Source organism: Falco punctatus (genome assembly GCF_963210335.1).
Source record: "Falco punctatus genome assembly, chromosome: 7".
Taxonomy (NCBI): Eukaryota; Metazoa; Chordata; class Aves; order Falconiformes; family Falconidae; genus Falco; species Falco punctatus.
Window position 1 is genome coordinate 3,939,659 of NC_137587.1, and position 12,603 is coordinate 3,952,261.

The following is a 12,603-nucleotide window of genomic DNA, read 5'->3' on the forward strand; positions in this document are numbered from 1 at the left end:
AGATTTGGGATTAAATCTATTTGGGATTAAATAAAAAAGCTACTTTTTTCCACCCTAATATTTCAAGACCATTCATTTCCTAGTAAATTTTTTTTTCCTTTTTTCTTTTTTCTATAGGTTGTTGATGCAGATGATTGTTATGCTGGAACTTGTTAGAAAATTGTTTCTTTTTTTTGTATTTTAGAAGAAAAGTCCAAACCTCTTTTATGGCATCTGAGCCCATAGTTTCATGAATACATGGAGCAGGAAACTGTTTTGGCTAACACCTTGAGTAAAAGAGAGCAGATTTGACCAGTGATTCTTTTTTTAGGGGTAGGGTGCTATAAAACGTATTAGGAACTCCTTTTGTTAGAAAGGGATGGAGTGATTAGTTTCCTTTATATTTCAGGATTATCTCTTAGTTTTAAGGATTCAAATGGTGTTCTTAGAGCCCTGTATGTCTGAAGGCTTCTGCTTTTTGGCCTTCATGACATCTTGCGGCAATGAGTTTCATAAACTAATTAGATGCTGTGTGTGAAAGCATTTTAACATTTTTTTTATGGTTTCTGTTTCTATTTCAGTTTCATTAGATGACTTCTGTTGGTATGAAGGCTAAATGATATATTTTCTCTGCATTATTTTCCCTTTATTTCTGATGTTTCCATTTTATGATTTAAGGGTTCTTTCTCATGGCTTTTTTCCACTGAACTGGTAACAATGTTTTAAAACACTATTTAAAAGGTCAAGGCCTTGAAATAACATAACTTCTGGTGAACCTGTTATAGCTGCTTGTACGCTTACAAAGGCATGAATTTTAAATGGATGGTTCATGTTCCTCAGGAGATGAGTTTGTTACCTTAAAACTTTACCATGGAAATAGCCGTCTTGCCTTTTATTTTCTCCAGAGTAATGAAAATTATACTGAACCCCAAGAACACTGTTTCGATTACTTTTTTAACATCTCATGACCTTCACTGATTTTTTCAGTGAATGTGTTTTTCAGACACTATCACAAAGGTGGCTAATTCACCTGACTGTCAGAAACTGGCAGAAGCTAATCCATGACAGTGAGTTGACTAAAAATCCCAAATGATATGTTGATGTTTACCAAGGAAAAGAGGGGAAGAGCACAACAGGAGTTCTAGTATACTTCAGAAAGCGTGGTGACGGTGGGACACATGCTGTGCTGTGGTTTGTGAAGTTGGTTAGAATGGTTAGTGAAGCTGAGAAGCCAAACGTGGCAAGCTCCTCTCCTGAACTGCACGCCACGGTTCAGCTGGATACAGGACAGCTGGAAATTAGATTTGGTGTTCCGGGGCAAATGTTAGGTAAATAGTGTTTCATTGCTTGCTTTGTAAAATAACACTGTAAAATAAAGGAAAGGGTGCTTAAATTCCAACGAAAAGAAATTCAGTGTAAACTATTTCAGTTCGACTATACTTTCCATAATGAAGTGGCCAGTTGTATATAACAGTGAATCCACTCCTTCCTTCCATCTCCAAACCAGGCTAAGCACTCACTGGAAACAGGACTTGAGGTTTGTTTAAATACTTAGTGTTGGTGCCTAAATCAGTTGCCAGCAGTGACTTAGCTGATTAAATGTTGAGAAAGGTTGGGGGGTTTTAGGAATTTTATGTTAGAACATGTATATTGGACTGTTGCTCCTGATTGCCTCAGTTTTGCAGCTTTGGATTTCAGAGAACTTCATGTGTTAATTAACATTTTCTAGGTCTAATCTTTGCTTGAGAAAGAATGGGTAAAATTTATTAATAAGGGGAAATTGCTAGCAAAAAACCACCAACCCTAAAGTCTTCCTATAAAACTTCACCTGAGAATTTATTGACATAAGATGATGTTATTTGGGGAAGAAGTCTTGCACTTCTCAAACTCCAGAAAATCCTAAAGGCAGAATAAGACTCAAGGAGATACTGTTTGAAGCAGTCAGTGATTCAGGAGATGATGACCTGAGCAGTGACAGCTGGGCATTTGAAGAAATCAAGTGTTATCATGACAGGTACAAAATTTGTTTGGTCATCTCTGACCCAGGTTCTATGTCTCTCTGGTAAATTATAACTTACCCTTCATAAGCATGTTTTGTGGTATTTGGTGCAGAGGGTGATATCCCTCAACAACAGAGCAAACCTCTGCTATTTTTGCTTTTGCTCCAATCACTTGTAAAGGATATATGCGCCCTCCTTGCTGTCAACCTTTAATTAGGTGTGAAACCATCATCTCACAGAGTGAGCTTCCCTTGCCTTTAGAGGCTTGCTTCCTTTCACTTTGATGTACCTCTGGCAAGACATGTCCCCTTCAGTAGCTTCTGTTCTCAACTGACTCTCTCAAAATGCCTGGCAACATCCTTTTTTAGCCTCCCTACTTCATATTGCCTTTATATTCCTTTTCGTCCTACAGTGAAGTATTTGTTATTGAAGAAACTCTTTTCTGAACTGGTGGATACTGTTCAATTCCACATGCCGTGTTCACTGAGAACCAAACTGTCACGTGGAATTGTAATTAATATCCTATAATTTCTAGGATTAAAAAGGGGAAAAATCAATAAAATAGTGATTTAACTTTTATATGACTTGTTAAGCTACACTCACCACATACCGTAACAGGACAACAGCAAGAACTGAGCTGATGCCAGCAGTGTGGGCAGAAAGCAAACCCTGCAATGTAGATCTAACTTCAGAGGCTGGGACAATATCAAGTCCATCTCCCAGCTTCCCTGTGTTCACCACCTAGAAACTATAAGGACTGCAAGATCAGGAGACTATATATATATAAAAAAAATATATCTACTTACAGAAGCTGTATTACACTCTCCGTTTAGGGTATGGTTCAAGCACAGTGAAATAGAGAGGCACAGGAAAGGCAGAAACCAGCCACTGTGTCTGGTAAATGGTACCGCAGCCCCTCGAAATAGTATAAATGGACTCTTCTTTATGGCAACAAAGATGGTTTCAGCCTCAGAAAGTGCTGCCCACTACACACATTTGGTATTTGCAGTTGTAACGGAGTTAGACACACTTTGGCAGGGTCCCGCCTGTGAGCTGCTGCTACATAGAAGCTTTAGAAGGTGAAACTGTCCCCGTGGTTACTGAGGAATCGGGATGTTCCTTCTCAGTTGAGGCAAGACGGATTGAATCTTGACATCTGTGTAATAAAAAGTGGTGGAGTCTAAAAGGATAGCAGAAAAATGGACCCCAGAAAGTGCTTTGCTGCTCCACCTGTAGTCATTTAACACCCTCTGAAATAAATTTTCTGAGCATGTAAAATATACAGATTCTAACTAAATCAAGGAGGCGAAATGTTGAAATCAAGAGAATATCAGCTCTTTATTGGAGGAACAACATGTCATTGCAGAGAATATGCAAACCACGGAAGTACTGAGGCTGTTAATCCATGCCAAAACAAGCTGGTTTGTTGTTGTTTGATTGTTGGGGTTTTTTTTAATTAAACAGAATCATGGAACATGCTTTAAATGCCTATTACCAGTTAGCACAGTACCAGGATTTTCACAATTTCTGGTCTTGCACAAGTCTTATACTTGTCCTTGAGTTAGAAACTGTGGGTGGTTACACCTCCAGAGGGGCAGAGCAGCGACAGGGTTGTGATTCTTGGCTGTGGGGTTTGATTTGCACTGGTAATTTGAATGTTCAGTTTTATGATATCCAATTTAGGAACCTAGGGGTTAATAAGAGAAGGGTTATGATGAACTCTTCATAGTAATATAGTGATGGTGTGAGAATTATAATGTGAATATATATATATATATATATATAAAGTCTTACCTCAGATTACACAGTGAGTCAGATGGTTAGGGTGGGGAATCTCCAAAGATATCCTCAGATATGACATTATTGCATGCAGGAGCTGAGTGAATCATGTGGTATTTAATTTAAAATCTAAACTGTCATCTTAATTTTATTCTATGAGAAATTTACTATGTTTTCACTAGGTTTGTAGGAAGATTTTGCAACCATAATAAGCATATACTATTAATTTTACAGTAGCTTGATAAAAGCGTAAAGTAAGGGCTAGGTGAAACTTTGTTTTGAATCTTTGTATCTGAAAATAGTTTTCTAGAGGATTACCAGTTTAGCAGTGTACTTGTTGCTAGATGCACTAGATCATGGCTCTTGATGTAGTCATATTCTTGTTGATTCCCAATCCTTTCTACGTAGAAGTGAGTGGTTCAACTAACTGATATTATTTGATATTACTGTTATAACTACCCAGCAACATCAGCAGAAAATAGCCCTGGTGCTCTGGTATCGAGGCAGGAATAATGCCCAAGAAGAGAAGGCTTAAAGCCAACTACCAGGTCAAACGTGTGCTGTTTGCTCTCAGGAAAAGGCTGAGAAGTGATTCAGCTGTTACATGCCAGGGGAAGATAACCTCTGCACACTGACTGCCTCGCCTCTCTGGCGAGGCCATGTGCTTGTACCAGGCAGGTGAGAGAGCTTGGGGTCCCGCCTGGAAGAGCTGTGATGTTACATGCTGCTAGAGCAGCCTGAGCCAGGCTTATGGTTGCTCTGAGGGCTGACGATCCCTGGCCATTGCCAGCTGAGTAGCATTTCCCTCTAGATCTCCCAACTTGAATAAACAAGAAAACCAAAGGCTGGGGCATAAACTTTATTTAAGAGAGTTGAAATGACAAATGTGGTCAAAATCAGAATGAGGAACTAATTCATTAATTGCTCCATCCTCTTTTCGTGCTGATTATATGCCTGGTCTGCCTTTGTCAATTTTGAACTTCCAAAGTAGTTTCTTTCTTTGTGTTTTAAATTTGCTCCTACCTTTACCTTTTCTAGTTGCAGATCAAAACCCTTGAAATGGTGATTGGAAGATTACAGACTCACACAAGTTCCCATCAACCACCAGAAGCTTAGTCTTGATAATGCTTGTTTAAGCAAAATTTATGTGCAAGTGTAATTTTTTTACATAGAAACCTCCTTCTTTGTCACTTAAGAATGATGTTAGGCAGGAAAAGTCTTATAAAACCAGCTTGTTGACCTTCTGTAAGTAATGGTGTTAGGGAATACTTCATAGACTGTTGTGAACAGGTCTTCTACTGGTACTTAAGGATGTGTAGCCTTTTGAAAGCTAGTGTTGGCAAGACCTGATAGATTCGTTTCCCAAGTTTTCAGAATTAAATGACTCCCTCTTATTGCTGATAGCAAAATACAGATGCCAAAGAGGAATCTTTCCTTTTGAAGAAATCATTCAGTGCAGAGTGTCTACAGTTCTTATACAATAAAAAATGTTTACCCTGTAGGCAGCTCCAGAGTTAGTCTGTTAAAACTGAGACCTGCATTTGCTTTATACAATGATCCCAGCAAGAAATGGATTTTTTTTAAAAAAAAAAAAGTTTTTTAAAAGCAGAGATTAAATATCCAGATTTTTAAAGCCAGTGTTAGTTTCTGATTATTAAAACTAGTGATAAGCCAAAAGTTGCAGAGCTTGAATTCCATTTAGATAGTACTTAAAAATGCACCCAATAAATACAGTAAAGATGAGTGTAGCATTTTCAGGAGAAAACTGTGACAAAATATTGAGCAGAGCACACAGGGCTAAACCTCACAAGTTAAGGTACTGACAAAACACATGTATAACTGCTTGGATAATGATTTGTTTACCATGCCATACAGTGACTAGTTGAGGTCAGAGCCTTTATTTTCCTGGCCACAAGGTTTGCTGCCAAAATCGTTTAGCCTCTTAGGATAAGGCATTGCCAGGCTGTTTGCCAAATGCAAAGTCAAAACCTTAATCTCCACGTGCGTAATTTATAACCTTTCCTGCTTCACAGTGAGAAGTGTGCTTTTCAAGAGGAGGGAGATTTGCTCAGACCAAATCATAAGTTGAGAAATACCCTGGCTTTGACCTTTTCAGCATCTAGAATTGTCCACTCTCAGCAGGTAAATTCATGGACCTCCTTATTATGTGAAGGGCTGATCCATATATATGGTATCTAAAATACACCATAACGATTTATATTTGCAGAATGGGCTTATGTATTAGTTTGGAGAACGTGATTTTTTTTGTGAAATTCTGCACCACCATTTCCAAATTCCTGTTTTCCCACACAAGCTACCTCAAGATTGATTAGAAAAGCATCTTATTTTTGTGGCTTAGAAGTATGGGCATAAATTCCATAAGTTAAAAAACCCAAGCAAGGAGTCTGGCTCTCGCTTTCATATTACAAAAATCCCAAAACTGGCACTACAATTTTTTTTTTTTTTTTTTTTTTTTTTTTTTCAGTGAGAACCCTTTACAAAATTCTGTACCACCAATTGGAAAGATTTATTTTTTGGCCAGAAGATTTAGCAGTGGTATGCCAAAGCTTGTTCTTGTGGTGTTGCTCTGAAGAGCTTTCTGATGCCTTCAATACCAGAACAGACTCTTTTTTGAAGCTTAGGAGTCTAAGGCTGCTCCTTGCTGAGCGGAGTCACATCTTGGGGAACGCTCACCCCTACTCTGGTACATGTCATGGGCATGTCCCAGTCAAATGTCGTGTAACAGATGCAAGTCCACAAGTAAGGATAATAAATTTCCCCAACATTCTATAGCCTGGAAACCATGCTCTGGCAGGTTGACTCTGTCCCACAGGAGAAGGAGTTGCAAAAGAGCCTGTTGCATGGAAAACATGACTTCCAGCACCACTACAGGGACATGGAAAGGCTGAGGCAGAAGAGGGGGAAAAAATAAATGGGAGGGAAGTCTCCTTTCCCTTCCTGCATAGCCTAGTAAATCCATGTGGGACATAACTGCAAGCCTAGTATATCTATGCAGGATTTACCAGCATATATATATATAGTTGTATACATATAACTATATATATAGGGTTTTATATATATGTATATGTATTCAATACAAAATTATGAACAGCTGTCTTTAAAATGACGGTGTATATACTGAGTACTTACCACATTTTATTCCTTTCCTGAAACCTTTTTCTGCTTGCTGACTGCTAGCTTCAGGACGCCAATTTCTTTCTAGCAGTTGCACACCACTTTTGCTGTACTGACAAAAGCAAAGTTTTCGTAATTTCCTCTTAGCGGGCACAGGTTCTGGTGTGCCTGTATGCAAGGTTACACCTATACCTATATCAAGTGGGAAATTTTACCTTTCCTTGTGCTAATAACTGATGCATTAGTCTGTTACAAATGGAAAACTGTTCCTTATTGTTAACCTAAATATTAATAAACCCAATACTTTAGTAAAACTGTTAGACTGGTTTAAATGCAAATGCTAGCCCTGGTAGTTTGTTGTTGTTGTTGGGGTTTTTTATGGAAAGAAGGTCAAGAGCTCTTTTTAAGCTCTTAAAATACATATGAACTACATTTTTGAAGTTTTACATGTTACTGAAAGCTTTAAGCTAAATTTTATTTCTTAAAAGTGGTGTCTTGGATTTAGCTAAGGCAGCACTATAGGGAGTGTTGGAAATTTTCTGCATTTTGCAGTGAAATATGAATGACAGTTCATGTCCCTACTCTTGTGCTCTTTCCTACCTAGTTCTTTCTGATGTTACAGGATGGCGTGAGAAATAGGTAGCTGACAGATCTTTGTGTCAACAAAATTTTGTTTGGAATGGGTGAGGGTTAAAACACTTGATCAAATCAATCTGGGCAGTGCAATAGTAGAGAGGGTACCTACACAGAGGCCCAGCTTGCTCTATGTATCTGTAGGTGTCTGGAGTTTGGAGAAATGGAAAATTGTCAAGGGCTTAGTGAAGACAAGAAGTGCTGGGAGGAAAAAAGGCAGGAATGGGGAAGAGAAGGACAAGTTATTGGAGTGCTAAGGTATATAGAGACTCAGGTGAACTGGGGACCGTGAAGAGAAACAGTGATTTCTCTGTACAGAGATGTTTTTTTTCTGACAACTTGGTAAGAAAATATGGAATGGAACGTAGAGTGTTAAATTTGGGATATTTTTTTTTAATAATTTGTTTTCTGTTAATCTTAAATTTAAAAGTGTATTTGGAAACATTGGAAAGCCTGCTTCTAGCCTGTCAATTGTGAGAACAGTAAAACAGAAGATCATACACGTAAGCAGATGTTTGGAGGGGGGGTGTGTGTAGCCTGAGACCTGGCTTCCACTCCTGCTGTAGGTCCTACAGTGCAGATAGTCCAGCAACTGGCTTACCTGAAAGCAGCCTATTTAGTGGCTCTGCCTTGTTCTGCTCCAGTAATACGTCTCATGATTAAAGATAAAACCATAAAGGTTGACAACGCTTTAGTTTTATCTTTCTACAGCTTTGTGCAATTTGATAAAGAAACTTGGCAGATAGCTTCTCATTCTTCTTAGCTTGGCTTACTGGCTCTTATCTGTGTCAGGCAACCACAGTTAGTATTTAGTTTCTGAAACTGGAAAAGGATGCAATACAGATTATTCTAATAGTTGTTTGCTTGTTTTGTTTACAAACCTTTTATTCCCACTAGCATCTACAATACCTATAGAAAAGATTAATTCCCACTTGGCAGTTCCCAGGTAGTATCTGATCACATTTGCACAAACTATGGGTGACAGCTTTAAAAACTTTAAAAATGTACGTCAACAGAGCTTGTCAGCAGTAGTTTTACCTCTTTTTGGCTTTGTTGCTAGCAACACGTTAGATCAGAGTCACTAGTGCCAAGGAGCCAGCTAGTGGGTGAATTTTTCATTTCAACATAATCTTATTCATGGTTTGTCTGCTCAACCAAACGTGGCACTTTTTTTTTTTTTTTTTTTTTTTTTTTTCCCTCGCAGGCAACTGAAAACATTCATATAAGGTCAAATCTAGTATAAACAGAAACCTGCATCCTAAAGCATTGAGAAAACACACGATGTTTTTTCAATGTGTTTTGGCTGCTGCTTTTCCCTTACAGCTGTACACGCTCCATGTAGGAAAGCCTCATACTACTCTTGCTGCTCCACTGGCAAGCACGGCTGTTTCAAGCTTCTTTCCCTCCCAGGACTTGCTGTTTAGTAGAAAAACTGGTGCAATGGAGTTCAGTAGCGCCCATTCCCTCACACAACTGGGCTTCTGTGCTGACGAGTGCGCTGGGAACTCCTTGACCTCCTCTTTTTTTTTTTTTTGCACAAATAACAGAGTTGTGGCTTCCACGCGTAATAGTGGTTGGATTCAGCACTTGCTGAGGCTTCCGCTATCCCTCTCGAGCAAAACCAAGCAGCACTGTGACTTGGAATCATGGAAATTACAAACCTGATCTTCAGCTGTAAAAGCTGGAACAACTTCCCTGAGGCTGATGCCAATCTGCAGCAGCTGAGGTTCTCAGCTTATAGGGGAGGAAAGGAATTTTGAGCTTTACAATCCATCTTAAATATAAAGCTATAGTTAAGGATAAAAATGACCATTTTATAATCTAGTTTGTCTTGGAGTAGGAGCCTGACAGTAGAATTTAAATTCTGCATGAATGGGGATTCAATAAAATGTTCTGTGTTTTCCCTTCTTTCTTCACTTGAGCGGTAGCACAGCTGTAGTGGTGGTGGTGGTGGGCAGACAGAAAGACTTGAAACAGATCTAGCTTGAGTTCAAGCCATATGTCGGGGAAGGATTGTTGCATCTTCATCTCAAATGCAATTATATTTCCAGAAGGAAAATATAATATTGTAGCTCTTGTAGTGTTGTAGCATTCCAGCTACTCCTGAGCTGGAAAAAGTTGAGGCTGTGTAATCCAGTATGGTTTTGCATTCAAGTGAAAATGAGTTCTCTATTTCATTTCCCAAAATCCTACAGAAGAGGAACTTGCTATTTCAATAGCAAGCAGCCTGATGAGATGGGCATGGGTCTTAAATGTAAGAAACTACTCTCCTACTTCTTAAGTGTGAATCCTAATGACCTCCTCTTAATAGTGCAAAGAATCTAAATAGCTTTGAAGCCAGAAGGCAGGAGCCTTGTTCTGTAGGTTGCCTCAGTTTCTACCATAGGGGCCCAGCAGTATCTAATCAAATTTCTAATTCTGCACCTTTACAGTGGAATTACAACTCCATAGTGAATATATGGGTTCCAGTCTGATTCTCTTTACCACAAAACTGACATCTTCTTGTATCCGTGCTGTATTTCACGCTCTGCTGCAAAACGTGTCTTCCCAGGAATGCATATGTAAGTGTGTATGTGTCTTGGTATCAGAATTATTGTAATAGTTGTCTCGTTTCCTCGTTAAGTTGGGGCATCAGAAAATAATGCAGCTGTAACGAGATTAATAGATCAGCTATCCCTAAGCTGCTTCCTGCATGAGATGGAAGCCACTTGGTGTATACTTAGGATGGTGAATTGAACCTGAAAAAAATGCTGTGCTACAGCTGGCTTTTGTGTGATGGATGATACCATAGGTAGAAATGAAACTCTGGATTACCATGGAGTCAATTTGCTGTCTCTGGCAGCATCACAGGCGCCTGGAGTTATGAATTTAATGACTGTGCTCTTCTAATGTAAATGTAACAGGGAAAGGAAGTGAACGTTTGAAACATATTGCAACCATAGCTGTTATTAAGAAACTCTTCCCTGCTGCATTCAGAAGCTACCATTGCCCAAAAGCATCACTAGACAATGAGGCTTCACAGTGTTGGGTGGCTTCCTGCTGAAAGCAAGGCTGAAATGAACGGAGGGAAAGGGAGAGCAGATAAGAGACTGGCAGGGACAATGGCTAGAGTTTTTTGTTCACCTTCTTGCCTGCTATGATGGCTGCCTCTCAGGCTTAGCAAGACCCTAATTTCTAGCCTACTTATTCTAGCGGCTGGCTACACCTTCAAAGTTAAGCCACAATCAGTTGCTGGGAAGTATAGAAGGGAGAAAAAAAAATTACCTATAGAAAAACTCTTAGCCTAGATAAGAGTGCTGTGCAGAGTTAATAGTGACCATTCTGACCACAGAGAGTGGAATTTATTCTAATAGAAAGAAGAAATAAAGGCGTTCATGTCATTTTGAAAGACTGTGGCCTAGAATAACAATAAAAATGAAGAGGCTGAACACAGTAATGGCTAAAAAGGAGAGGGGAAACCTCTGATAGGCTGAGTTCCTTTTGATAGTTCTAATGTTCTGCTTCAGTTCCAAATAATCACTAGGATCGTTGGTATATGACTCCTGCAAGCCTTAGGACAAGATGTCTGTTAAGGATTTACTACCTTTTCCACGGTTTTTATATAGTCACGTAAACTGCTGCACAAGACAGACAGTCGCCCACAATGTGAAGGGAGCTAAAGAAAAATGCAAGACAACCCTGCAGATGAAAAGGGTGGAAACGGGAGAGAGAGCCTAAGATGAAGGTTCAGATTGCATCCCACTGGGAAGTTCAGCTGGGTTATTTCCACAGGCCCCCTCTCCAGAGCCCCAGGCTGTGGTCATTTGCTTACAGCCTGCCACCGCCTTTGCTGCCCCTCGCCTGCTGCAGCCCCAGGGTCTGCAAGTGCTGCCTCTGCTCTCCAGCGAGGCAAGCCAGCACAGGGGGCCAGAGCAGCTTTGTTAAAAGGCAAGTTGTGATACTTAGTTCATCGTTGTCATCAATTCATTTGTGCCGGTGGCACGCAGCCGTTCCAACCCAGCATATATGAACTGCGGTGCTGCTAGATGCTGTATGAACAGTAATTCTGAAGAGGCGTGTGCTACCCAATTGTGCAATTGTTAGGACTAATATTTTAGGATTTTTAAATTTTTAATATTTAGAGGGAAAAATAAATTTTAATATTTAAGAAAAATATTTTAAGACTGATTTAAGAGGGTGTTAGACATTTGGATGTTTTGAAAACTACTGGAATTTCCAGTCTGTATTTTCATTAAGGCCCAGAAATAATTCAAAGGTCTTCAAAGTTGTTCACCGATTTTCAGTGTCAAAATGAGTGGGCATTAGGAGGCTGACGTCTCTGCCACTTGATGGGTGAGATCAGTTCTTCTGCTGCTTCAAATTACTTTTATCTCTCTGATTATGAGCACCTGTCTCACAACTGTCAATCATTTCTAGGGGCATCACCCATATTTGCATGCAGGTTTCTTATGTCTTTCTTGTGTCTGAGATTTGGGCTCTTTTTATCTCAAGAATAAAATAACCATATAACTTAGAGAATAAAGAGCAGCGCTTCCAGATGATGATTGGCATTCCTCCATATTTAAGACCTTCAGCAGTAGGTGAAATAGAGTTCCTACTGGACTGTATTTGGTTTTTTCTCAGTTTCTCATTGTTTCAAGTGTGTGATTCCACGTTGTTTGTTTGGTTTTTAATAGAAAGTATTATCATGCACATTTCCATGATTTCCAGCATAAGTAACTCTGCTTCTGAGGCTTGAGCCACCAAACCTTATCAAAGCCAATCTTTTGACATTGTGACTTCTTGGGTTATTTATTTATTTGAGTAGAAGTTCTCAATCTTTGCTTTCAGTTTTATGTGTAGATAAAGACCTTTACAAACCGAAAATGGTCTTAGGCTTGCAGTAAAAAGAAGCAGGTAAACTTATAAAATATGGTCCTGTGGTTTGTAAGAAGGGCCTTTTTCTATCCAAGTATACTTCTATTTAAAACTAACTATTTAGAGATGAATTATTTTACTCTGAGTTTTGGATGTTTAATCACAGGAACCCTGGGATTTGGACAACTGTTGTCTGCCCAGAATCATGGTATTGCTCTGC